Here is a 26,334-nt window from a genome sequence, read left to right as displayed (position 1 = left end):
GATTATCAGTGTAACTTACGGCAGGTTACTTAACCTCCGTCTAGGGCTCAGTTGACCACTCCATGGACTGTTTTATGATGGCCCCAAACTGCCTCTTGGGATGCCTGTATCCTAGTAAATTCTCTTAAGCACCATTCCTAAAGGTTATGTGTGTGTTTGTGCTCAGTCACTAAGACCTGTCTGACTCTTTGTGGCCCCATGGATTGTAGCTGGACAGGTTCCTCTGTCCATGGAATTCTGCAGGCAAGAATACTGGAGTGGGTTGCCATTTCCTCTTCCAGGGATTTTCCGACCCAGGGATTGAACCGGGGTCTCCTGCATTGGCAGGCGAGTGTGTATGGCAGATTAAAGAGCAGTCTGCTGAGGTTAAGTAAGGTGAAGCTGCTTCTCCTCCCCTGCAGAGGTTTAATAGGGAAGCTCCACAGACCCATTCTCTTTATGACAGGAAACAGCATGCCAGGGACTGCGCTAAAATCCTGTACTCAGCCTCCAAATGAGTTGACAAGTTTATGGGCAAACACTAGCTAACCTTGAAGGATCAACAACCTTTCCGGAAAGACTGAGGCTGTCAGCACTCCAGGGTCGTTCTGCCCCCCATCCACCCCCCCCCCCCCGCCCCGCAGGGGGCACCTTCCAGATGCCTCCGTCTGGGTACCAGCAAGCAGACCAAGTCGGTTCGCAAAGTTCAGAGGAGTTGGCTCTGGTATGTTTACAAGTCCTAGCAGATCGCAGGAATGTTCACGATAATTATTACCCCACCCAGGAGCGCCCAGCCCAACCCTCTCACATCTGGAAGGAAGCGGCCACACAAAGGAGAACAAGCGAGATCTCCTCCTGCGGCAGCTTTCTCAGATCCGGGGGAGGTTTAATATAAGCTCTCACCCCTTTTGTGAACAAGACCAGGCACTGCTCGGCAATATCGTTCGGAGCACAGATCATTCAACGCAAAGGAAGAGTTCATCCCCTAGCCCAGATCGAATGGAATTTCCCAAAATATCATCTTTGTTTTCCCCTCCCTAGACAAAAGTAAAAAGTGAAATATTCCAGAAAATAGAGAGGGAGCGAACAACACGCATACAGCCACTTCAACACAGCAGCGGCTAGGGGCAGACACACCTATTTGAAAAGGGCAGCCAAACCAAACCCTTAGCATCCTCTGCAAACGCAAAGGATTTCCCCCTTCCACTCTTCTCGCCGCTTTTTGAAAGTATCTCTGGGCAGAGGGATCTGGGATTCATCAGCATTTCCCCCCACCTCCCACGAACGCGCGGCAACCAAAGCACATGGTCCCTGGCGGCGCGTTTGCAAACCCCACCATCGCCAACGCCCAGAAACCGCCAAACTTCCTGTCTCCACACCACCAAAGCGACCGAAGCGCCGCCGCGCCAAGTGCCCGAGGGACTCCAGCGGAGGCTGCAGGCAGCCAGGGAGCGGCGGGGCGGGGTTTCCTGCCGGCAGGAGCGCCCGGGACCCGCACCTCCACTGGGGGTCTCCAAACGCGCGCGCTGCGCCCGGGGCGCACGGGAAGCGGCGCCGTGGTAGCGCGTCGCACGGTCGTCCCCCTCCGTGCGCTCCGGGAACCCGGGGCAGTCATCCACCTACCTGCTCTCCCGCTTCCAGCCTCGGGCGCTCGGCGGACTGTCGACCGCTACTTTATTGTCTCGGCTGCTCACCGCGCAGGACCTGGGGACCCGGCTCTGCGCCAGCTCCGCAACTCCGCTCTACGTAGCGCCTACCCGGGCGGCTGCTTTCTTCCTTCTCCTCTCTGCCCAAGCTCCTGCTCAGCACATTAGCCGCGCAGCCAGACGCCCGGACTCGCAGGGCAGCCAGCGCCTGCCGCATCCCCCGACCCGGGGCTGTTAGTCGCCCCCGCCGCCGCTCGCCGCGCGTCCTCGCTTTGATCCACACTTAAAGCTGCGCTCCGGGCCGCCTTCCTCGCGTCCTGTAGTGCTTCCGTCCTGCCTGCCTCCTCCTCGCTGTCAGCCCCGGCTCTGGGCTCCTCTCTCCCCAGCTGCCCCCTCCCGCCGCCTCTCCGGGGGCTGGGGCGGCCGCTGCCAATGAGACACGGCTGAGGCGCTGTTCCGGCCCAGTCATTGTATCGGGAGGGGAAGAAGGGGAGGGGGAAGCGAGAGAAGGGAGGGGGCGCCCTCGGCCCCCGCCGCGCGGCTGTGGGCTGGGCTCGTCTTCCCGACAGAGAAAAGGCGCTGGTGCCAAGGGGCGCGGAGCGGTTGGCGCTGCCAGGAGTGGGGAAAAGGGAGGGGGGGTCGCCAGCCCGCGCCTATCTTCTCTCCCTCCGACTCTAAAGCGCTGGGAGGGACTTTATTCCGCTTCCCAGGTTTTAAGCATCCCGACTCGACTGCCCTTAGAATAAAGGGAATGAAACACTGGAGGCTGCAGGAGGCGCAGAATCTAGCCAAGGATGGGACTGGGTCCGACTAATGACTTAATTTGAGATGCCAGCAAACTGGTGTTTCGGCTTTTGAAAGAAAGAAATAGAAGGAAAGAAGGAAGGGAGTGTACAGAGAAAGAGAAAAGAAGAGAGAGAGGATGACACAGAGAGGCAGAGACAGATAAAGAAGAGGGGTGAAAGCGAAAGCCTCCCCAATGCCAGGCAGAACAGTTCTGTGATTCAGGAGTGTTTTATTGTGCTTTCTTTACAGATGAAGAAAGGAGAGAGAGGGGTTAATTCCAAATCGCTAGTATGTGGCAGGACAGGGGTTCCAACTTGATCTGATGCTGAGTGTAGGATAGCAAAGAAGAGAAGAGGAAGAAGGGAGGACCATTGGTGAAGGATCTGTTGAGGTTTTCCTATTGTCTTCAAATGAGTTGGCAAGTAGAACCCTGGAGTACACGGAGAGGGCTGAGAAAAAATATTTTCCAAACAGCTTTAAATGTGTGTCCCAGTTCCACACCCACTACTCTATACACTATGAATGAATTCATTTTTAAAACTCAGTCCACTTTGAAGAATATTTTGTGACTACTACACAATTATACAGCTCTATATCTTGCTGAATGTTTTGGTTGAATCATCCAGTGTCAATATTTGAAAGAGCCTATTGCTTCTGTTACTCTGGTATTGGCATTTCTCCTCCTCCTCCTCTTGCTTTTCTTCTCCCGCTTCTCCTCCTTATTCTAACCACCAGCCTACAGAACAAATAAAAGATGGTAAAGGGGGAGAGAGGGGCTGTCTTGATTTCCCAGGTCCTGGCATAGCTGCTACTGACATGAAATGAAAAGTAAAATCAGTAAAAGCTTGAGATGGAGTGATGTATAATATTGTATCTGTACAGTGTGAGGTTTAATTAAATTTTCTTCAGGTGTCAGATAGGATTGCTTGCTTTTAATTAAATAGAAGATATTAAATGAATAGCTAACATTTATTGAGAGCCTATTACATGACCCCCTGACCTAAGCTAAGGAAGCACTTTATTTGGTATCATGTCATTTCATTCTCCTGAGAGAAAGGGGTTGACCTGGAAGCCTCTTGAGGCCAGGGTTTGTGTTTGCCTAGTTCAGTCCTTAGTACATGGCAACAGACAATTCTCTGTCAGCTGAGTGAAAAGATCTCCATTTTGCAGAGGAGGAACCTGAGGCTCAGGGAAGTTTACTGCTCCACCCAAGAATATGAAACTAGAAAGAGGTCATGCCTACATTTAAACTTGGGTCTGAAGACTCCTTAATCACCATGCAATACTGTCTATTCAAGGAGAACAGCAACAAAGGACCACAGGTAAGGGGGCAATGCAGATGCTTGCTTTGCCCTCATAAATGAGGGCATAATTTCTTGGAGAGGAAGCTGGTACATGTGAAACAGTCACTAGAGAACCACACAGAAAGTGGAGGGCAAAGCAGAGCCATGCAATGCAGGGGAGATGAATAGGGTAAGGCTGAGCACCTAAGAAGTTGCTCGGTGCATATTTGGGGGATACAGACTTGAATGTGAAAAATGCAACATCAAATATATCAGTAAGGTTGGTCTGGGTCAGAGAAGTCCAGGAGAATTTTCTGGAAGATGTGAGATGTCTCCTGGGTTTTCTTGGTGCAAAGGGGCTCTGGGCTTGGCAGTGGGAGCTCCAGGGCTCTTCTTTCTGGGTTGCAAGCCTAGCTTTTCTAAATATTCAACCTAAAATAGGGATAATAATAATGCTGACTTTGTAAGTTGTTGTCAGGACTGAATTAGTCAATATACAGAAAGCACTTTAAAATGTTAATTTATTTATTTTTGACTGCACTGGGTCTTAGCTGTTGCATGGGGACACTTTTTGTAGTTGTGGCAGGCGGGAGCTGCTCTTCACTGTGGTTCACGGGCTTCTCACTGTGGCGGCTCCTCCTATTGTGAAGCGCGCGGGCTCTAGGCTTGCAGGCTTCAGCAGTTGCGGCACACAGGCCTCGTTACTCTGCGGCACATAGAATCCTCCTGGACCAGGAATCAAACCAGTGTCACCTGCATTTACAGGCAGATTCTTAACCACTGGACCAAGGAAGGCCTAAAAAGCAGTTTTAGTAGTGCCAAATTATGGTAAGGGCTTCCCTGCTGGTTCAATAGTAAAGAATCGCCGGCAGTGCAGGAGACTCAGGATAAGCAGGTTCAATCCCTGGGTCAGGAAGATCCTCTGGAGAAGGAAATCACAGTTCACTCCAGTATTCTTGCCTCAGGACTATCCTGGTGGCTCAGAAGGTAAAGAATCCTTCTGCAATGCGGGAGACCTGGGTTCGATCCCTGGGTTGGGAAGATCCCCTGGAGGAGGGCATGGCAACCTACTCTACTATTCTTGCCTGGAGAATCCCCATTGGCAGAGGAGCCCAGAGGGCTATAGTCCATGGGGTCGCAAGAATTGGACATGATTTAGCAACTAAACTACCATCACCACCCCACGGTAAATGCTTAATAAATATTAGCTCATATTATTAAAGTGGATATTATTATAATAAAGTAGAGCCAAAAATAAAATTTTAAAGTGCTTTCTGTATATTAACTAATTCAGTCCTGACAACAACTTACATATTATTAAAGAAAGTATTAAAGTGACTTTCTTTCCAACTTAGTCTTCTGATAAACCAATATTTATAAACTACCAGGAGCCTGGTGGGCTACAGTCGATGGGATCGCAAAGAGCTGGACGCTACTGAGTGACTAACACTTTCATTTTCACTTTCAAAAACAGCTAAATAAAAGACACAATACAATAGAACGAAGAAATCATTTTAAATTTATTCTTACCCTAGTACAGAATTATCAACTTGGGCTGCAAATTAGAGGGGATGGTTTTGTTTTTGTTTTTAATACTCAACACAATCACAGTAGAATATCTGAAAGTGGAGTTAGGCTCCATAGGTGCAGTTAGTTACAGTCACAGTTGAGAACTACTGTGAAGTTGGTATGCCTAGGAACTCTCTATAGAACTTGATCAAACCTAAACTCCTGGCAGCTCCAAAAGGCTCATGGAGGGACTTACCTGGTAGTCTAGTGCTTAAGAATCTGCCTAGTAATGCAAGGGCACAGGTTAAATCCCTGGTTGGGTAACTAATATCCCACATGCCAAGGGGCAACTAAGCCCGTGTACCACACTACTGAGCCTGTTCTACAGAGTCTGTGAGCCGCAGCTACTGAAGTCCTTATGCTTAAGCCCACACTCTGCCACAGTGAGAAGCCATACATCCCAACAATGAGTAGCCTCCACTTGCTGCAACTACAGAAAGCCTGTGTACCAATGAAGACCCAGCGCAGCCAAAAGTAAATAAATACATCTTTTTTTTTTTAAAAGAAGACTTGTGGACCAGAAATTTGTATTTTTAACAAGGTTTTTTGTTATTCTCATTGAATGAGAAACACTGCTTCGCCCTTCCCCTACACCATTTGTCTCCCACTCAGCGTCACAGGTTCACAGATGTTTTTCCACCCTAATTTAACAAATTTTTGTTATGAATCCAGCTCTCTGTTTGAATTTATATTTAATTAAATGAACATTTATACTAATTTCACATAAATCACTGGAACTGGAGTATAAAGATGAGTAAAACCCTTTTCTCTAGCAAGGAATTTAACAATTTGGAAGAAAAGATGCAAACGTGAATAGCTGTACTAATAAGGCTTCGGTGTTTTTGAGTGCTTACCATTAGCAAGGCCCTGTAACAAGTGCTTTTTTTCTAGACAAGGTGAAAAGTGATATACATAAAAGAGAAATTGAAAGGATGCATTTGAGTGAGAAAAACCAGAAATGGCTTCCTGAAGAAGGGAGCACTTCCAAGCTGCTTTCCTGAAAGAAACTGTTCCAGTTATGCGAGAGCATGTTCGGTGACTGAACAGAAAAGCAGAGAAGCCCCAGAGACCGTAAGTGTGAAGAATCAACCCGAGAACTTCTCAAAAGTGACAAACTCAAGGTCCCAGTAAGTAACAAAAAAGTGAACTAGACAGGTGTGAAGCGCTGGGGAATGGTGAGACTGTGGCAAACTAGAGAACGCATTCTCCCCTTCTAAAGGATGCAGCCACTGTCGTTCCTAGCACACTGCTGCCATGTGGGAATGTTGGTCTCACTGATCAGGTGTTTTGATTTTTCAACCAAAGCTGGAAATTTGGATTTTGACATGAAATCTCCCAGTGTTTAAAAATTCTTGACACCAATCAAAAATTTCAAAATATTCTGTACATAAAATGAAAGATGTCTTCAGGCTAAATCCATTTATGGACCACCCACTTATGATCTATATTGTGGGTTTGGCTGGAAGAAACACACCCAGAGAAAAAACAAATAACAACTCCTATACTTTTGGGATGACTCAGTTCAGTTCAGTCGCTCAGTCATGTCCGACTCTCTGCGACCCCATGAACTGCAGCATGCCAGGCCTCCCTGTTCATCACCAACTCCCAGAGTTTACCCAAACTCGTGTCCATTGAGTCGGTGATGCCATTCATCCATCTCATCCTCTGTCGTCCCCTTCTCCTGACTAGTGAATATTTAATGCTGGTTTGGGCACCATGTAGAAACATGGCAACAATCAAGCTAAAACAAATGGGTCTTGACTTTCAGAATCTCAAAATTTCGTTGATGAGACAAGACAAATGTACATGAACAAAATGACAGCAATAAGCAACAAGAGCAAGCAATTCTGCTCTGATAGCTTTTCCAGTGAAAATGAGGGCCTCACCTATTGCTCTGTGCATAACAGAATGTTGAAGGTTGAGCTTTTTGGAGCAAGACTGTGCTAGAAATTCCCGGGACTCCCACTTTCAAGCCCTTTATCTCTGTTCTGTGCAGTATAAAGGAATGTGTTTTGGTATGTGTATCATGAGGTTCCGCCTCTGAATTAATGAGAGTGTGCTTCATAAATATTTTATTTCCAAAATAAATAGGTTTATGTATGCATGTATTTGTTTGTGCTAGAGGTAGATATACACTTACTGGATGAGTTTTTGACAATGAAAAAAAATACACTCTCCCTGTAGTATTCAATCCTCTTAGCTTCAGCAACGTTGTGCTTTCCAAAGATCTCCTGCTGAAAACCCAGATGTGGGAAAAGAACATATATACTGCTTGCATATTTTGTGGCTAAAAGCGGGTGAATGGGCAAATGTTTCTTAATTTATAATAAGAAAAACACATGCTCATGTGTGTTAAGCACATTATGGATATGGTCCCTCTTAGTTATTAATAGTAACCCTATGTAATTCAGCATCTTGTTCTCTCCTTACACAGGGAAACTGAGGCCCAGAGAGGTGAAAGAATTTGCTAAAGATTACACAGCCGGTAATGTGTATCTGCTAAGTTGCTTCATTCATGTCCAGTTCTCTGCGACACCATGGACTGTGTCCACCAGGCTCCTCTATCTGTTGGGTTCTCCAGTCAGGCATACTGGTGTGGGTTGCCATGCCCTCGCCCTCCTCCAGGAGATCTTCCTGACCCAGGGATTGAACTCATGTCTCTTATGTCTCCTGCATTGGCAGATGGGTTCTTTACCACTAACACCACCTAGGAAGCCCACACAGCTGGTAAGTCAGGTGTTAAGGTCTGATCCCAGGTCTTTCTGAGAGTGGGAATGGAGGTCTTCCCCACCATGACGTGAGATCTCAACTTTTTTTTGATGATTTTGTTATTAATGTAATGACTTGGATAGATAGGACTACTTTCTAGATTCACCATAGGGATTTTAAAAAATTACATCTCAGAAATATTGTCCATATAAAAAACCACACTTATATAGCTAGTCTGTTGTTCAAGGTCAATTACCAAGAATCCCATTAATGAGAATAACAGCCATCTCTTGATACACTCTAAGTTACTTCACCCCTTCTGAAAAGGTACCATGTATCATGCATTTTTGTGTAAGACTGGACACACTCTGTCCCTGAAGGTACTTAACACACACGTAAATAACAAAAGGATGACCCGTTACTTCATGCCGCTGTGGGGAGAGTTTATTGTAACTGATGCCTCATCTTTCCATTTAATCTCAAGGCCTTTGCACATGCACTGAGATGAAATGAAAGCCTCTCCTTTCACTAACCTAAGGCTGCTGTGTTTTTATAGTCAAATGGGGCACAAACATATGAAGTTATTATGTACAATCTTTGCATACATCTCAATGTAAATCAACATAAATAAGTACTTTGTTTTAAGTGTGCTAATGATGACGTCCTGAAACTAAAAAATTAGAAAACTCAAATGGTTATATCTAAACACAAGCTAGTATTAGGGTAAATCATAGGAAATTGCCTTGTTGTGGTTAAAGGTCAAGTATCAGCAAATTCATAGAGTTCAACCTATGAAGCTGTTGCTGATAATTAGTTTCGAATGTGAACTTGTGTTGTTAGGCTATCTGCCCTCGCTTTCAGATTACAGAAGTGATACGCTTGAATGGGAACCTCACAATGATGTACACATAATTATCTTTTTTTAAAAAGATTTTTTGATGTGAACCATTTTTACAGTTTTTATTGAATTCGTTACAGCATTACTTCTGTTTTGTTTTTTGGTTCTTTAGCTGCAAAGCATGTGGGATGTCAGCTCTCAGGCCAGGGATCAACCCCACACCTCCTGCACTGGAAGGCAAAGTCTTAACTACTGAACCACCAGTTAAGTCTTCATAACTATAATCTCCTTTGAGGGTACATCACTAAGCCCTTTTTACATGTGAAAATGCTTTTTAATCATTTTATTTTGTCATTTCACTGGCTGAGACACCGTGGAGAAAGGCCAGCCCTGCAGTCCAGCTCTTTGGTGAATAGCGTGAGCACTGGGGTCCAGGGAAATCTTAAATCACATTGTTCAGAGACTATCATCTTTCCTGCCAAAGGCCAAGGACAGTCCTTGGGGAATAAAACAAATGTCCTTTAGCAATTCTGTGACAATGTTACTTAATCACAAAGATCCCAGTCTTGTTGGAGTAGATCATTTAGTAATGACTTTGGAAATAACTCACTTTCACTGAAGAGGTTGCAAACTGGCATGTATTTTGGCCTGTCTGGTGTTTTCTGAATTGCTCATGGTTAAAACTTGAATATGTTAACAGAAACCTCTGGACGCATATGTGTGGATGTACTTGAGTGTCTTGGGTGGAAAGATTTAAAGTCCAAGCTATTTAACTTGATGTTGTTCTGTTATTTCTGAAAGGAGATTTTAAAAATGTTAATCTAGATATGCTAATTTTCTATAAACAGGCCACTCTTTAATCATTAGACTTGCTTTTCATGCTTCTAGGATTATTTCATCAAAAATTCATGATTTCCTTTAAAAATAAATAGAACAGGGAAACAAAATTTCCATTAGCTTGACATGTTTTTCCTCCACACTCCAGAAATGACTGTGCCATGCTGTGCTTTGCTTAGTCGCCCAAACATGTCGGACTCTCTGTGACCCCAAGGGCTGTAGCCCACCAGACTCCTCTGTCCATGGGGATTCTCCAAGCAAGCATACTGGAGTGGCTTGCCATGCCCTCCTCCAGGGGATTGTCCCAACCCAAGGAATGAACCCAGGCCTCCTGCATAGCAGGTAGATTCTTTACATTCTGAGCCACTAGGGAAGCCAAAAATGACTAGAAGGGCTCTTTCAGTTTGGTGGTGATATTTTTTCAGCTTTCCATATGTCTGGTTCAGTTGGAGGATCCTGTTGTCATGCTGCAATCCCTTTTTAGGGTCAAGAAATGATTAGATTCGGAAGAATTTAGAGAACTTTTGGTCCATAGGTTACAAATTCAAAGCTTTGAAGGGCCAGGCAAGAACACAAATAAGTACATTGGGTCAAGTGTGTGACAATAGGGAAGAGTCAGGCAAGAGGAAGGCAAATTGGAAAGCACATACCATGTCTACAAAGATCTCCACTGCTCAGTAACCATCCATGGTTGAGAAACAGTGTTGCCCGATTTGCTTTTTGAGAGAACCCAGAATTCTGGATGCTTATTAAAATCTCTCAATTACCAAATGCTGACAACTAGTTTGAAACCATTTTAAGCACTTGGCCAAACAAAAACATATTTGCAGGCTTGAAACAACTCAAGGGCCTCCAGTTTGTGACTATTGATCCATGCCAACCCCCTCATTTTGCAGATCAGGAAACTGAGGCTCAGAGAGTGAGGGTGACTTGCCCGGAGGCATGTGGCTATTTACTGTGGAACAGGAAGGGAAATCTTGGCTGCTTGGCTTTTAACCTGGGGCTGTTCCGTTATAAACATCCGCTTCTATTTTCTTGCTAAGATTTAAATGATGTTCCTAATTATGTGATTTCCAATGTTGTACACTGTTTAAAAAAATATGATGTTGATGATATTCACTGGCTTTGGAGCATATAATTTGCAATAAATGGCTTTTATTCACATGGTCACATAACCTAAATTGGTTCTAACATTTATAAGACCAGTATGAATCTACTTCCATTCATGTATCCGGAAAACTTTCTGCCTCTCTCCTCCCCTACGTGCTTCCTACCTTCATCTCTTTACTGAATCTGCCCAAATATAGAGAAAAACTATAATCGTTTAGAGGATCCACGTTGACTTCTTTACCATGAATAAGAACTAGGTGGGCAGAAAAAGAAAAATACACTTGTGAATCAATGACTGTAAAAATGAAGCCATGCATGCAAGGCATTTCAGGGCAGTTTGCTTGTTTTGCCAAAGCAAACATAATACACAGTAAACTTGTAAGGAACCCAGTATACTTTAAAGGAGTGGGATAATGTCTTTTAGAGTTTCAGTAACTGAAAATCTCCATTATATATCTGAGATTTTTTTTCCACTTTCAGAAAAAAATTTAAAATACTGAATAATTCAGTTTAAAATACAGAATATAACATACATCCTTGCAGCTACCCATCAGGATTGGATGCTTTAGCATTTTTTTTTGTCCATTGTCCTAAAGTGATCCAAGTTGATGGATATGGATTCAGTTCTGGTGGCTCAGATGGTAAAGAATCCATCTGCAATGCAGGATACCCAGGTTCGATCCTGGGGCAGGGAAGATCCTCTGGAGAATGAAATGGAAACCCACTCCAGTATTCTTGCCTGGAGAATCCCAAGGACAGAGGAGACTGATGGGACACAGTCCATGGGGTTTTAAAACACTGTATGATAATCTACATTTTGCTTGTTCATTTCACTAGATGACTCTGTAGGCCATTTCCAATATTTGGATCATTTTATTTTAAAATATTTGAAGTAGAAATCAATTTTCTTGGGAATAAGGGCAACCACTATTGAACCATGCACACATGTTCAGTCAGGTCCAACCCTTTAAAACCCGAAGACGGTAGCCCACTAGGCTCCTCTGCCCATGGAATTTTCCAGGCAAGAATACTGGAGTGAATTGCCATTTCCTACTTCAGGGGATCTTCCCAACCCAGGGATTGAACCCGTATCTCCTGGGTCTCCTGCATTGGCAGGGAGATTCTTTACCACTGAGCCACCTGGGAAGCCAGTATTGAACCAGTAGTTTACTATACTATCCAAAGAGCAAGGAAGAGTAGAAAATATTCTAATATGTCTGTCTAGATCCAGAACCCTTGACCTCTCTAGCATATCATTAGACCTATTGTATGGAAAAATGTGTTACGAATGGTAGTTTTAGGAAGAAAGCATCCAAAAGTCTTGTGAGATTCTCAAGGGTAATCTATGCTCCCAAAAGGATGAGAGACCATTACTTTTAAATGTCTCCAACTAACCAAGGGAAGTAATCATTGGCCTTCAACAGTTTTTCTACTTCTCATTACCACTTTTTGAAGGAATTTTCATCTCTCACTGTAGCTCACAATTAAATTGTGTGATCATTAAGTTCAGAGAAAGCACTGAACATCAGTAGCCGAGACAAGAATAAGTCAGGAAAGCCCCAGTTCTCACTGACGTGGAAGTCTAGTGACGAAGACAGCACCAAAGCCCAGGACAGAGCTTCTCAGATGTGGCACTACTGACACTCTGGTTGAATGATTCTGTACTGTGGGAGTTTTCATGTGCATTGTAGGATGTTTAGCAGCATCCCTGGCCTTTACCCCCTAGATGCCTGTAGACCCTAACACTGGTTGTGATAACCAGAATGTCTCCAGACATTGCTAAATGTCCCTTGGTCAGGCAAATAGCACTGATTCAATGTGATAAGCAGGCTTCCTCAGTGGCTCAGTGGTAAAGAATCCGCCTGCAATGCAGGAGACTTGGGTTCAATCCCTGGGTCAGGAACATCCCCTGGAGAAGGAAATGGCAACCCACTCTAGTATTCTTGCCTGGGAAATCTCATGGACAGAGGAGCCTGGTGGGCTATAATCCATGAGGTCACAAAAGAGTCGGATACATCCTAGCAACTAAACAACGACAATGTGATGAGCCGTGCTGAAGGGAAGTATGGATTTAATCAAGCTTGAAGACACTTCCTTTAATGAGCAATCCGTGCAAAATGGAGGCAAGAGTTCATGAAAGGCAAGAAACACTGACAGCTTCTCAGAGAAGGATGTTCTTGTCTTGGCAATGTTACAAATTATTTTATGACCCTGGGCTAGTCATTTAACTTTCCTGAGCTTTCCATCCTTTCTTTGTAAAACAGGATAGTTGGGTACCACTCAGTCTAAAATTCAACAGCATCCTTGACGTTTGCATCCTTGGGTAACTATCCAGATTGGGGCAGGGAACTTTGGAAGCTGCTGCTATTTTGGGGGAAAATAAACACAGAGAAAGTACTCTGCTAAATATTACATGTTGTCAAATGCAAACTTCCTATTAGAAAACATAGCCTCTGGCTGTATTTGCCACATTATTTCTTTTTAAATGATCTTGTCAATTGCCTTCCTCATTATAAAGCCATCTTGTAGACCCTATTAACAGAAATTGCAGGCTGTTTATCTCTCTTATAAATTTCATCTTCAGGATAGGGGGACTACATTTATTTATAGCCAATGACATTTTAAGAGCTCTTTCTCTTAGCCACAGAACAGACCACTCAAACAATGGGATCTTGGATAAACTGTCTTGAATATAGTAATATCAGTTCAACTAACAATTTATGCTTGACTTTTACTATTCCAGGGATGATGTGGGCACCAGTCTATTTGTCCCCATATGGACACCAGAAATAGGTATCATTAAAGCAACTTCTTAGCCATTAAATAGCTCTGGCTTTCAGTTTCTTAACCTTATGGTCAGGGATTCAAAATGGCCATAAAGGAAATTTGGTATTGAATATTCTCAAACCCTTCCCTATAGTAACTTTGTGCATGCTTCTATCCCTGCCTGGAATTTATTTCCCCCAGGGTTTTGCTTGACTGGCTCCTTCTTATTACTCAGGTATCAGTACAAAGGTCACATTTTCAGAGACTATTTCCCTGTCCACTCTAGCTAAAGTAGATTCTGCACTTTGCAGTTGTTCACCTGTTTATTAACTATCTTCTCTTACTACAAGGAAAATTCCATAAGCATAGGACTTATTTTGACCTCTTTGTTGCTGTATCATTAGCATCTAGAAGAGAACTGGAATATAGCAGGCACTCATTAAGTACTTCTTCCTTTTTTAAGATCATGCTTTTCGTGTAAAATTTAGAATCTCTTTGTCCAACGCCAGGTCATGAAGATTTGACTCCATGTTTTCTTTTAAATGTTCTATGCTTTTCCACTTAACATTGAGAGGTATGGAACATTTTCAGTTAGTAATTGTATAAAGTATAAGGTTTGGGTAAGATTCTTTTTTTTTTTTAACATATGGATGTCTAATCATTCCCAAGCCACTTGTTGAGAAAGCTAACAGTTCTCAGTTGAATCGCCTAAGTCCTTTGTAAAAACTCCATGGGTCATTTTTGAATATTTTTGGACTCTCCATTTGGTACTATTGCTCTATGTATGTATCACTTAGTCAATACCACATTCTCTTGATTACTATGTGCAGGCATGCTAAGTCACTTCAGTTGTGTCCGGTCTCTGAGCGACTCTATGGACTGTAGCCTGCCAGGCTTCTCTGTCCATGGGATTCTCTAGGCAAGGATACTGGAGTGGGTTGCCATGCCTTCCTCCAGGGAGTCTTCTCAACCCAGGGATCGAACCCATGTCTCTTATGTCTCCTGCATTGGCAGGTGGGTTCTTTACCACAAGTGCCACCTGGAAAACCCAGTATAGCTTGATGGTAAATCTTATTTTAAAAAATATTTATTTATTTTTATTTTTGACTGCGCTGGGACTGAGTTGCAACATGCAGGCTCCTTATTGTGGCACTTGGGCTTCTCTCTAGTTGGAGCATGTGGGCTCCAGAGTACATGACCTTTGTAGTTGTGACCACAGGCTTGGATGCCCTGCAACATGTGGGATCTTAGTTCCCCCACCAGGGATTAAACCAGCATCCCCTGCATTGGAAACTGTTTTCTCAACTATTGGACCACCAAGAAAGTCCTCCACATAGTAAATCTTAATATCAGGTAGTTCCTCCAACTTTGTCTTACTTTTTAAAGCCTGAATACTTCTTGAATGAATGAATAAGTGAATGATGAGTGAATTAAATGCTTTTCCCTCTTTCTTTGCATTGTTAAATTCTATTAATCATTGGGGTCTTAGCTTAGATACCATAGCCTTGGGAAAATCTCTCTAGGTGATCCAGGCTGTATCATGTTCCCATCATCGATTATATGCTGTGGATAATACCATGAATCTCTCTCCTCTTGGTAGCCTCTTGGTTTTTATTCAGAGGTGACTGTGCCCTACAGAGGCCATTTGGCAATGTCTGGAGACATGTATGGTGGTCACAGATGAAGAGGGGGGACATGAAGTTCCCTTAGCATGTGGAAGCCACAGATGCTAGTATTCACCCTGAAGTGCACAGGTCAGCCCCTCAACAAGGAATTATTCAGCCCCAAATGCCAACAGTACTGAGACTGAAAACCCATGCGCTAAGCAGATCGGTGGTTTTACATTTGTGTAATTGTTTGCTTAATGTCTGTCTCCCCAACTAGGCTATAAAACGATGACTAGAACTTGAGATTTAAAACCAATGAAACCTTATCTGTCCATTTTACAATTAGGACCACCAGGCAGCTGACTTAACTGTTGACTTTGCCAGGCTCTAGATGGAGCTGATGATGATTTATATTTAAAACAAGCCAACCATTAGTTTGGTAGGGACAAAGCAGAGTAGATATTTAATTGTTCAACCATGCAAAACAGAACCTGAGAAGCAAATCCCAAAATACAAAGTGCCAAACACTGGAGAGCATTCGAGTATTAATATGTAAAATGGTCAGCACCAGAAACACATGAAAGAATTTTGCTGTGGCCTTATTATAAGTAAGATATGCCAGGTCTATGGCTTTGGGCATTGATGGGGGAATAAGTCACCTGACTCCAAAAGGACCTGAGGTATAATATCTATTAAAACAAAATCTTCTCCATTTGAGGGAGGGAAACCTAGGCATCACCCCCATTTGAGAAAACAATAGAGTTCAACAAAGTAGGAGAATGAGTGCTCCCATTCACTTCTGATGAAGAAAAGACAGAGAGAAAGGTTGTATAGTTGTCAAAAGACAGACTTGCTAAAAACTGGAGATTTTTGCTGATGATACCTCTCTCATGGCAGAAAGTGAACAGGAACTAAAGAGCCTCTTGATGAGTGTAAAAGAGAGAGTGAAAAAACTGACTTAAAACTCAACATTCAAAAAACTAAGATCATGGCATCCAATCCCATCACTTCATGGCAAATAGATGGGGAACAAGTGGAAACAGTGGCAGATTTTATTTTCTTGGGCTCCAAAATCACTGTGGACGGTGATGGCAGACACAAAATTAAAAGACACTTGTTCCTTGGAAGAAGCCATGAACCATGAAAGTGAAAATTGCTCAGTTGTGTCCGACTCTTAGTGACCCCATGGACTGTAGTCCATAGAATTCTCCAGGCCAGAATACTGGAGTGGGTAGCCTTTCCCTTCTCCAGAGGATCTTCCCAACCCAGGGATTGAACCCAGGTCTCCCACATTGCAGGTGGATTCTTTACCAGCTGAACCCAAGCTATGACAAACCTAGATAGCATATTGAAAAGCAAAGACATCACTTTACCAAGGAAGTCCATTTAGTAAAACCTATGGTTTTTCCAGTAGTCATGTATGGATGTGAAGCTGGACCATAAAGAAGGCTGAGCACCAAAGAATTGATGCTTTGAATTACGGTGATGCAGAAGACTCTTGAGTCTCTTGGACAGGAAGGAGATCAAACTAGTCCATCCTAAAGAAATCAGTCCTGAATACTCATTGGACGGACTGATGCTGAAGCTGAAGCCCCAGTACTTTGATCACCAGATGGGACATCAGCATCAGTCCTCCTACCTCCTCTTTAACTAATTTTTGATGAATGATTACAATGATGATAAGTTATTCATCAGGTCATTAAAGAAATCAAAATAAGGAAAGTTCATGTGTCCTCAGATTATTTTCTAAAAATTTTAATAAGAATCTGAGATATCCAAGGATTCAATGTTGGATTCTACAGTTTTCACTAAAAGATTCTATCTAAGTTGACAGAAGCCTGATATGGCACAGACTGCTTGACAATGTACTTTACTCAGATATATACGTCACCAAGAGACTGGAAATGCACGCTTTGCACTGGATTTAAAACAAAAAAAGATTTTGCATAATCCTCATTGCCTTTAAAGTTATCCACAAAGCTCTCTTTACTGGCTTACTTTAAGGATTTAAAAGACTTACAATTTCTGTCCTTCTCCACAACTGCAATACTTTTAAGTGAGAGACTGTTAGGAAACAGATGGTAAAACAATCTTTGTTTATTTTCTTCTTATTTTTGATTTTAATCTTTTCAAGTTTCTGAGAACTCAAAACAGATGTTTGTGACCTGCTTTCTTTTTTTAAAGGCAGTCAAGAGAAGCTGACCCAAAAGTGTTAGGAAGAAAGCTGTTTAGTCAGTTGTTAGATTTGATCCACAAAGTTCCCAGCTAATCTTTTAATCGTTCGGGACAAATCATGGCACACATTTTAAAACAGTCTTCTTTACTATGTGAATCTCTTATACTAAAGAACGCTACGTAAGAGCAATCTGTGCTGGTCACGAAGTAGATCTCAGCTATTCACTTTGGTGCCAGTTTATAGAGAGGCTTCTACTGATAATCTCCAGAATTCAGATGATATCTTTCATCCTTTACAGTTGCAGTTAATGGACCAGAAATAATAGTTTTCTTTTTTGACACCCACTCTAAAAACCCCTGAACCTCAAATCTCTGGCTGTAATTTCCATGGAATACCTATGTATGGTAAATGATTTTCACCCAGGGACAATTTTTTCCTTAGAGAACATTTGACAATGCCTAGAGATATTTTTGATTGTCACAACTGGCTGAGATGGTGTTGAAGGTGGAGGCCAAGGATGCTGCTAAATATCCTATAATGCACAGGACGATCCTTACAACAGATAATTATCTGACCCAAAATGCCAATACTGCCAAGGTTGAGACAGCCTGATCTATTTTAGTAGAGTATTTTTAAAAACTAAATTAGCCTTCACTTTCTTATCTTTCATGCAGGTTAAAATATTAATGGGGAAATCAATGATTTCCTCAATTAAGACCTCCTACATAAAGACTCCATTACTGACCTTTCAAAGTAACTTCTCTATTTTGGTACCTGGGAAAACCATGTCATTACAGCTAGTGAAAGTTCCACCGGAAGAGTCATCCAAGAAAATCTGGAGTTGGCACCTTATCTGGGACTTCAGAGGAAAGGCTATTGATTTTTTCGAGTCCTTTTATTTATTATTTTTAAATTTTTTATTGGGCTACACACTGTTGTGGTGAGTTTTGATTTTAAAAATGCTGAAACAAGGCCTAGCTCAAATGGCATCACTGAGGGTCCGTATTTTTAGAACTGCACTGCTGATAAAGATGTGGGTCAAAGGGAATCAAGCACAAGTCAACCTACTTTCTGGCGTTACCCGAATAATAAGGTTCTGTCTATAGAAAGCACTCAATAAATGCTCATTGGCCAATTCTTATTAGACTGGATTCTCCCAGAAGCAGACCCTGAGCCAAGAATTGGGTTTTCCAACTGATGAGGGAGTAGGGTAAGGGGGGACAGGAAGAAAGATAGGGCAGGTAAGGATGTGATCTCGGGTCCAGTCCCAGCTCAGTGTGACCCTGCAGGGAGCTCTAGAGCAGAAACCACCCCCTTACACCTTATCTCACCTGGAGGAAAAAGACCTGGGTTTTATATTTCAACATCAGTCAGCCCTTGGCTTCTCTGGATGCAAGGAGGAAACTCCCAGGCACTTTAGCTTTCCATCCAGGACAGGGGCTGAAGTTTTCAAAGGCAATCCTCTGAAGCTGGTCCCTTGTGGGAAGAGTTCAGAGTCAAGCAGTGGAGCTGATGATAACAGGAGTCTTTGGGGATCAGTGGCTTCTGCTGCTTCATGGTCTTGATGTGTGACAGTGCATGCAGGTTGCAGAATTTGAAACCTTCTTTCATTTAATCAGACATTCATTCAATGAATATTTTTTTTTTAATTTCGACTGTGTGCTATGAACTGTCCTATGAGCTGGAGATAAATATGAAGTGGGTACAGCAAATAGGCAACTATTTACATGGTGCAGAGTAGGGGCTGAAATCATCATCTTGGTAGACATGATCCTGGAGGAAGTAAGAGTGAGTTTGAAAGATATGGAGGAGTTAGCCTGGTGAGAATGTCTTGAGTTTGAGATAGAGGAGCAGAGTCATGGAGATGCTTCTAGGCACACCAATTCTGGTGGATGACATCCTGAATGACACTTTGGGAGCTAAAAATAGTTCCCCAAATAGAATAGGAAGAAAATAGAAACATGTTTAAACTGTGTTTAAATTGTGATTCTTTAAGCAAATACTCATAGTCTTGTTTCTTCCTGAAGCCAGAAGCATCACTACAATATTTTCTAGGGACATCATCTTTTGAGGAAGACTTAGTACTTTTCTCAGCATGTGTACCCATGAGGACCAGGAGGCTCTGAGAATTGTTGGGTGGGAGGGCTGGAACCAGCTGGGGCACCATGGGTTTTCATTATCAGTGAGGAAGAATGCCACAGATGAGAAGTCTTAGAGAGGCAGAAATAAATTTTGTTTTGTTTATTTTCTAAGATAAAGAGCAATTTTTAAACTTTATTAATACTTTGGCCAGCTGATGTGAAGAGCTGACTCATTTGAAAAGACCCTGATGCTGGGAAAGATTGAAGGGAGGAGGAGAAGGGGACGACAGAGGATGAGATGGTTGGATGGCATCACTGACTCAATGGACATGAGTTTGGGTAAACTCCAGGAGTTGGTGATGGACAGGGAGGCCTGGCGTGCTGTGGGCCGTGAGGTCACAAAGAGTCAGACATGACTGAGCGACTGAACTGAACTGAACTGAACTGAAACTGATCTGTACAGAAGTGAGCATTCCTTGGTCAGAGACTCATGAAACATAGGAGGTAATAGATTGCACCAAAATGCCACTCTCAGCTTAGCAGATGAATGGTGCTTATGAGCATCTAGCACCTCTGCTGGGCTGGTGTCAGCCCTTAACCCCTAGGTCCCAGGGGAGGGGCTGCACTGGTTGTCAGTAGCAGAGGACACTGAGGGGATGGAGATAATGGCTTTTTACCAACTAGTATAAAACAGAAGCCATGAAATTAAAAGACGCTTCTTGGAAGGAAAATATGATAAACCTAGACAGTGTTTAAACCTAAAAGCAGACATTACTTTGCCGACAGAGGTTCATAAGCTGTTTGCGTTAGGTGGCCAAAGTATTGGAACTTCAGCTTCAGCATCAATCCTTCAAATAAATATTCAGGGCCCATTTCCCTTAGGATTGACTGGTTTGATCTCTTTGCAGTCTAAAGGACTCTCAAGAGTCTTCTCCAACACCACAATTCAAACATATCAGTTAATTCTTTGGCTCTCAGCCTTCTTTATGGTTCAACTCTCACATCTGTACATGACTACTGGAAAAACCATGAAAGTCGCTCAGCCGTGTCCAACTCTTTGCAACTCCACGGACTATACAGTCCATGGAATCCTCCAGGCAAGAATATTGGGGTTGGTAGCCCTTCCCTTCTCCAGGGGATCTTCCCAACCCAGGGATCAAACCCAGGTCTCCCACATTGCAGGTGGATTCTTTACCAGCTGAGCCACAAGGGAAGCCCAAGAATACTGTAGTGGGTAGCCTATCCCTTCTCCAGCAGATCCTCCCTGCCCAGGAATCAAACCGGGGTCTCCTGCATTGCAGGTGGATTCTTCACCAACTGAGCTATAAGGGAAGCCCAGAAAAGACTCTTGAGAGTGTTTTAGACTTCAAGAAGATCAAATCAGTCAATCCTAAAGGAAATAAACCCTGAATATTTACTGGAAGGATTGATGCTGAAGCTGAAGCTCCAATACTTTGGCCACCTGATGTGAAGAGAGCTGACTCATTGGGAAAGACCCTGATCCTGAAAAAGTTGAGGGCAAAAGGAGACAGGGTGGCAGAGGATGAGATGGTTAGATAGTATCACTGACTCAATGTATGTGAATCTGAGCAAAGTATGTGAATCTGAGATAGTGAAGGACAGGGAAGCCTCATTTCCTGCAGTTCATGGGGTAACAAAGAGTCAGACACAACTTAGTGACTGAACAACAACAAATAAAAACTATTTTTTTTAATTTTAAAAACTAGAAGTGCCCCTTAGGTGTGTATTAGTGGGATATTATGTGAATGGAAAGAGATATACAGTATTTAAAAGCATCTTAAATCATAGCAAAAAATCTAAAAACAGTGTCTATATGTGTAATTGAATCACTTTGCCCTACAGTGGAAACTAACACAACATTTTAAATCAACTATACTCCAATGAAATTTTTTTTAAAAAAGAAAAATAATTTATATTTTTATCTTAATTCCCTCCAGTCATATAAAGTTCTGGCAATAGGTAGCAAGAAAAGTCAAGCATCAAATGTATTTAATGCCAAAGAAACAAAAAAGATAAAATTAATTCTTTATTCATTGTAATCAATAAAAATCTAACGGCTATAAAAAGTCTTAAATCATATGGTCATTTTTGTTTGGTTGGGCTTTTTTTTTCTTTTGCTTAAAACTGGAGTGCAAATGCTTTATAATGTTGTATTGGTTTCTGCTGTACAATGAAATGAATCTCCTTCCAGGGCAGGCATAGAGATGCAGATGGAAAGAATAGATATGTGGACACACGGGGGGTGGGGGGGGGGGAGGGGAGGGTGGGACAAACTGGGAGATTAAGATGGAGATACAAACACTACCTTGTGTAAAATAGATAACTAGTGGGAACCTGCTCTATAGCACAGAGAATTCCGCTCCGTGCACACAGTCATTTCTATTCCCTGCTTTGGGTACAGGGAACATTTTACTTTTCTTTTCATCATAAGAAAATCCATAATATGGAAATGTAACAGTACATACATAATGTAAATATAGCAAAGAGAACGAGGCTTATTAGGCATGGAGAAAACAGAAGAAGTGTACCTGAGCCAATGAAGTCACCGCCATTCAGATGAAGTCAGCTGGGAACCATGTGAGCACACAGGCTCGGTACTGCCAACATTTCTGATTTTTCAAGGGAAGCCAGAAATTACAAAATTTAAGAGATATCTCTTGATTTTTAAAAATGTTGGCAGCCAATTAAAAAAAAATTAACACTGTGTGAACCAAACAAAATATATTGGATATGGCTCATGAGCTACCATTGTGCATGGCTCTGGTTCTCTAAAGAGCCTGGGTCTATGCTGGTCTCTCTGTCTTTCCTCTGCTTTCTCACCACACCTTCCTTCAATTCCTAGAATTCCCAAGGACTAATGGACTAGAACTGGACTTCCCAGGCGGCTCAGTGGTTAAGAATCTGCCTGCTGATGCAGGAGACTTGGGTTTGATCATTTGAGAAGATCCCCTATAGAGGGTTTGGCAACCCACTCCAGTATTCTTGCCTGGAGAATCCTATGGATAGAGGAGCCTGGTGGGCTACAGTCCATAGAATTGCAGAGTCGGACACAACTGAAGTGACTGAGCACGCACTCAGTGGACTAGACTAGCCAGTTCCCTATAGTTGAGACAGTCTATAGTTTCTTATAGTGGTGGTCATGGCTGATGCATGTGCCAGGGGACATTTTAGGTATTATTATTTGGTTGATGGAGATGATTAGGTCTGCTCATGTTGACATTCTTTTTTTTTAATATTTATTTTTTTCATTTGGCTGTGCCAGGCCTTAGTTGCAGCATACAGATCTTTAGTCTTCGTCATGGCATGTGGGATCTAACCAGGGGATCTAACCCTGGGCCCCTTGCACTGGAAGTTCAGAATCTTAGCCACTTGACCACTTGACCAGGAAAGTCCCCATATTGACATTCTTGAGAGGGAAATGGCCAGGACTGGGGAAGGTTTCACAGCTGACCTTAAGACAAGGACAGTCAATCAGGGCTACTTCACAGAACTTGAAAATCTATCCTTTGAAGTTCTTGGGAAGGGTAACAAAATACTCCAGTGACCTATAAATGGCCATGGAACTTCCTACCTAACTTGATTCATTAGCCTTTTCTAGCAGATACTGCCCTCTCTTATGAGGCATTGCTGCTCTTAAGTGTCCAGAACTTGCTTCAGACTTAGCATTCAAAAAAATCAAGAGCTACAAAACAGTGGAATCACACCAGACATATGTTCAACTTATTCAAATTCAAGGATGTGAGCGTGGCCAAAAGAAAATCAAATTTAATTAACTCTTTCTCCCTTCTACCCTTCAAAGTAGGCTCTGGCTTTTACTGCTTTGGAAAGAGGAAAGTCACAGCCAAAATGTAAAAGATACAAAAAGTTAATTCTTGGTTTTTGATCTTCCTGAAGTCTGAGCTCTGTTCATTTAAGCACAATGAATGAATCTTCAAGGGAAATTTTAATATATATGATTTTTTTTTGCTTGTTTCCTGACTTTCAAAACATCTTTCCATTAGATGAAACTTCTTAGCAATTATCATCATCATAATAACTATAGTAATAATAGTTACCACTTATTGAGTTCCTTCTATGTGCTACGTGCTGAGCTTAACACATTATTACATTATAAAACTCATATAAATTAGCTTATTTAATCTTCCCAGCAACTCTTTAGTGCCAGAGACTATACTCATTCCTATTTTGCCATGAGGAAATGGCGGTCCATATACATATACAGTAATTATCTCCATGTCCCATAGATGTAAGTGAAACCACTAAAAATCAAACTCATCCACCTGGCTTAAACACATACATTCTTTGGAGGGAATGTTAATATTTATTCCCTTCCAGGATGGTAAAGATTCATTCTTTGTTAAATAATAATTAATCATTATAACAAGTTTTTATTAACAATAATGTTCCTGGCAGTGAACTATGCGGTAAAGTACAATTTTGACACCTCGGAGTCTTCAGGAAAACTTGAAAAAATAATATAGGTAATGAAAGTACAAGTTGAGGGCCATAGTAGAAGCTTCCCGAGAAGACTAACTTTTGTGTTTCTTTTCCATGTGTACTGACATCGATCCCAGTCCTCAGCTGTTAGCCCAGTTGGAAACTCATAGATTACTCCTCAAATTTCGGGGTACGGAATCTTCATTGGCAAGTTAAACTTCTGAGCAAGCCAGGTAGCCTCTATACCCTTCTTAATTAGTTTTCCTGAGCTTGTTAATAATCGTGGAGTCTGCAACTTTTAACATCTAATTGTTCTGACATCATCTGCAGAGATTTTCTCCTGGGACACGATTTTCTAACATCCTCCTGGTTCAATTTATACTTTTGTTACAGAGAAGCCTGCCAAGCATGAGGCAATAGGCCACTAAAAGGCTACAGTACAGTGGATCTTCTTTTCCCCTGGACTCTGGCTAATAGTCTGTCACAGTGGAGCAAGCCTGGAAGGAATGTACCATCAAAACCACTACAAAAGCATGAAGCCAAGTAGAGGAACCCTCTCATACACTTCAGGGCTTTGGGGCATAGATTTCATTATGCTTATAAGATAAAGATTGACTTTTGGCTGCAAAGCAGCAGTGTGTCATTGACCAAAGATAAGTTTAAGCAAAGATGATTATTCTTTCTGACAAAACGGCTGAGAGTACTCTTTTCCCCTTGAATTTTACAAATATGCTGAGTGTTGCAAAGAAGAATAGCAATGTTGCTAATATTCTTTAGAGAACAGGATTTCCTGGGAAATGGTATCTTCAGAGGGACTGCTAGAGAGTTTCTGATCTGTTGTAAAATTGCCTTCGTAAAGATCTGGGAGCGTGGCAGTAAAACACGGAAAGTAGGTGTGTCTCGGAATATCTCCTGATAGTACTCTAAAGAAAAGAATTATCCTGTTACTCTCCATGTATCTTGTTGACATTCGTTGTAAAAGCCATAATGTATCGTGCATCTACACTCTCTCAGGCATTGAACAATAAGATTTGTATCCATTATCTCTAATTCCAAAGTGAGGCAAAAGTTGGAACTCTGTCTGTGTTGTCAGTCTTTTCAAAATACACATTTTCACTTGATTAATATCATCCCCAGAGAGGTGAAAATTGGTTTTGAGGTGGAGAAAATAATTCTTTTTTGTTGTTGTTCTGTTTTTGGAGCTTTATCTGAATATAACTGACATGTAACACTGTGTTAGTTTTAGGTGGGCTGTGCGTAGTCGCTCAGTTGTGTCCTACTGTTTGTGACCCCATGGACTGTAGCCCATCAGGCTCCTCTGTCCATGGGGATTCTTCAGGTAACAAGGTGCCATGAAGTTGCCATGCCCTCCTCCAGGGGATCGTCTCAATCCAGGGATTGAACTCAGGTCTCCTGCATTACAGGTGGATTCTTTACCATCTGAACCACCAGGAAAGCCCATGAATACTGGAGTGGGTAGCCTATCCCTTTCCCAGGGGATCTTTCTGACTCAGGAATACAAGGGGGGTCACCTGCATTGCAGGTGGACTTTTTACCAACTGAACTACTGGGGAAGCCCCAGTTTTGGGTGTACAACATGATTATTTATAAAAGTATATATTGCAAAATGATTATTACAACAAGGATAGTTAATACATCCATCCTCTCACATACTTATCATTTTTCTGTGTGTGCTGAGAATTTTAAGATCCATTTTCTTAGCAACTTTCAAGTATAGAATATTGTATGTTTAACTATAACCACTATATTGTACATTAGGTGCCCAGAACTTATTCATATTATAACTGGACATTTTTACCCTTTTTCCCAATACTACTGTCCCTGGTAATCACCCGTCTACTCTCTGTTTCCATCAGTTTGGTGTTTTTACTATTCCACTTATAAGTGAAATTATATAGTATTTGTCTTTTTCTGACTGACATTTCACTTAGCATAATGTCCTCATGGTCCATCCATGTTATTGAAAGTGGTAGAATTTCATTCTTTTTCATGGCTGAAAATATCCCATTATTCATATTCATATATATATACATATATATGTGTGACATTTTCTTATTCATCCATCAGTGGACACTTAAGTTATTTCCATGTCTTGGGTATTACAATACCACAGTGAATGTAGGGGTGCGGATATCTCTTCAATATTGTTATTTCATTTCCTTCAGCTATATACTAAGACGTGGGATTGCTGGGTTGTATGCTCTTTCTATTTTTAATTTTTTGAGTAAACTCCATACTGTTTCCCATTGTGGCTGTTCCAATTTATATTCCCGCCAACAGTGCACAAGGGCTCCCTTTTCTCCATATTTTGGCCCACATTTGTTATGTCTTGTCTTTTTTATAATAGTCATTGTAACAATATGAGGTGTTATCTCACTGTGGTTTTGATTTGCATTCCCATAATGTTTAGTGATGTTGAGCACCTTTTTATGTGCCTGTTGGCTGTTTGTATAGCTTCTTTTGAAAAT

At 42.1% G+C, this 26,334-nt stretch overlaps 1 protein-coding gene across 1 annotated transcript in view; it reads right to left on the bottom strand.

Annotated features, from left to right (window-relative positions):
- The window catches only part of FRMD4B (FERM domain containing 4B), a 352,299-nt gene extending 350,462 nt beyond the window's left edge, over positions 1–1,837 (bottom strand). Inside the window, exon 1 of the mRNA XM_061128101.1 lies at positions 1,603–1,837. The gene's annotated coding sequence lies outside the window, so the exon portion shown is untranslated. The remainder of the gene's footprint in view (positions 1–1,602) is intronic.
- Between the last annotated feature and the right edge of the window lie 24,497 nt (positions 1,838–26,334).

This window comes from Dama dama, chromosome 24 (genome assembly GCF_033118175.1).
Source record: "Dama dama isolate Ldn47 chromosome 24, ASM3311817v1, whole genome shotgun sequence".
NCBI classification, from domain to species: domain Eukaryota; kingdom Metazoa; phylum Chordata; class Mammalia; order Artiodactyla; family Cervidae; genus Dama; species Dama dama.
The sequence above is the reverse complement of the archived record's forward strand: the minus strand, read 5'-3'. Positions and strand labels throughout refer to the sequence as shown.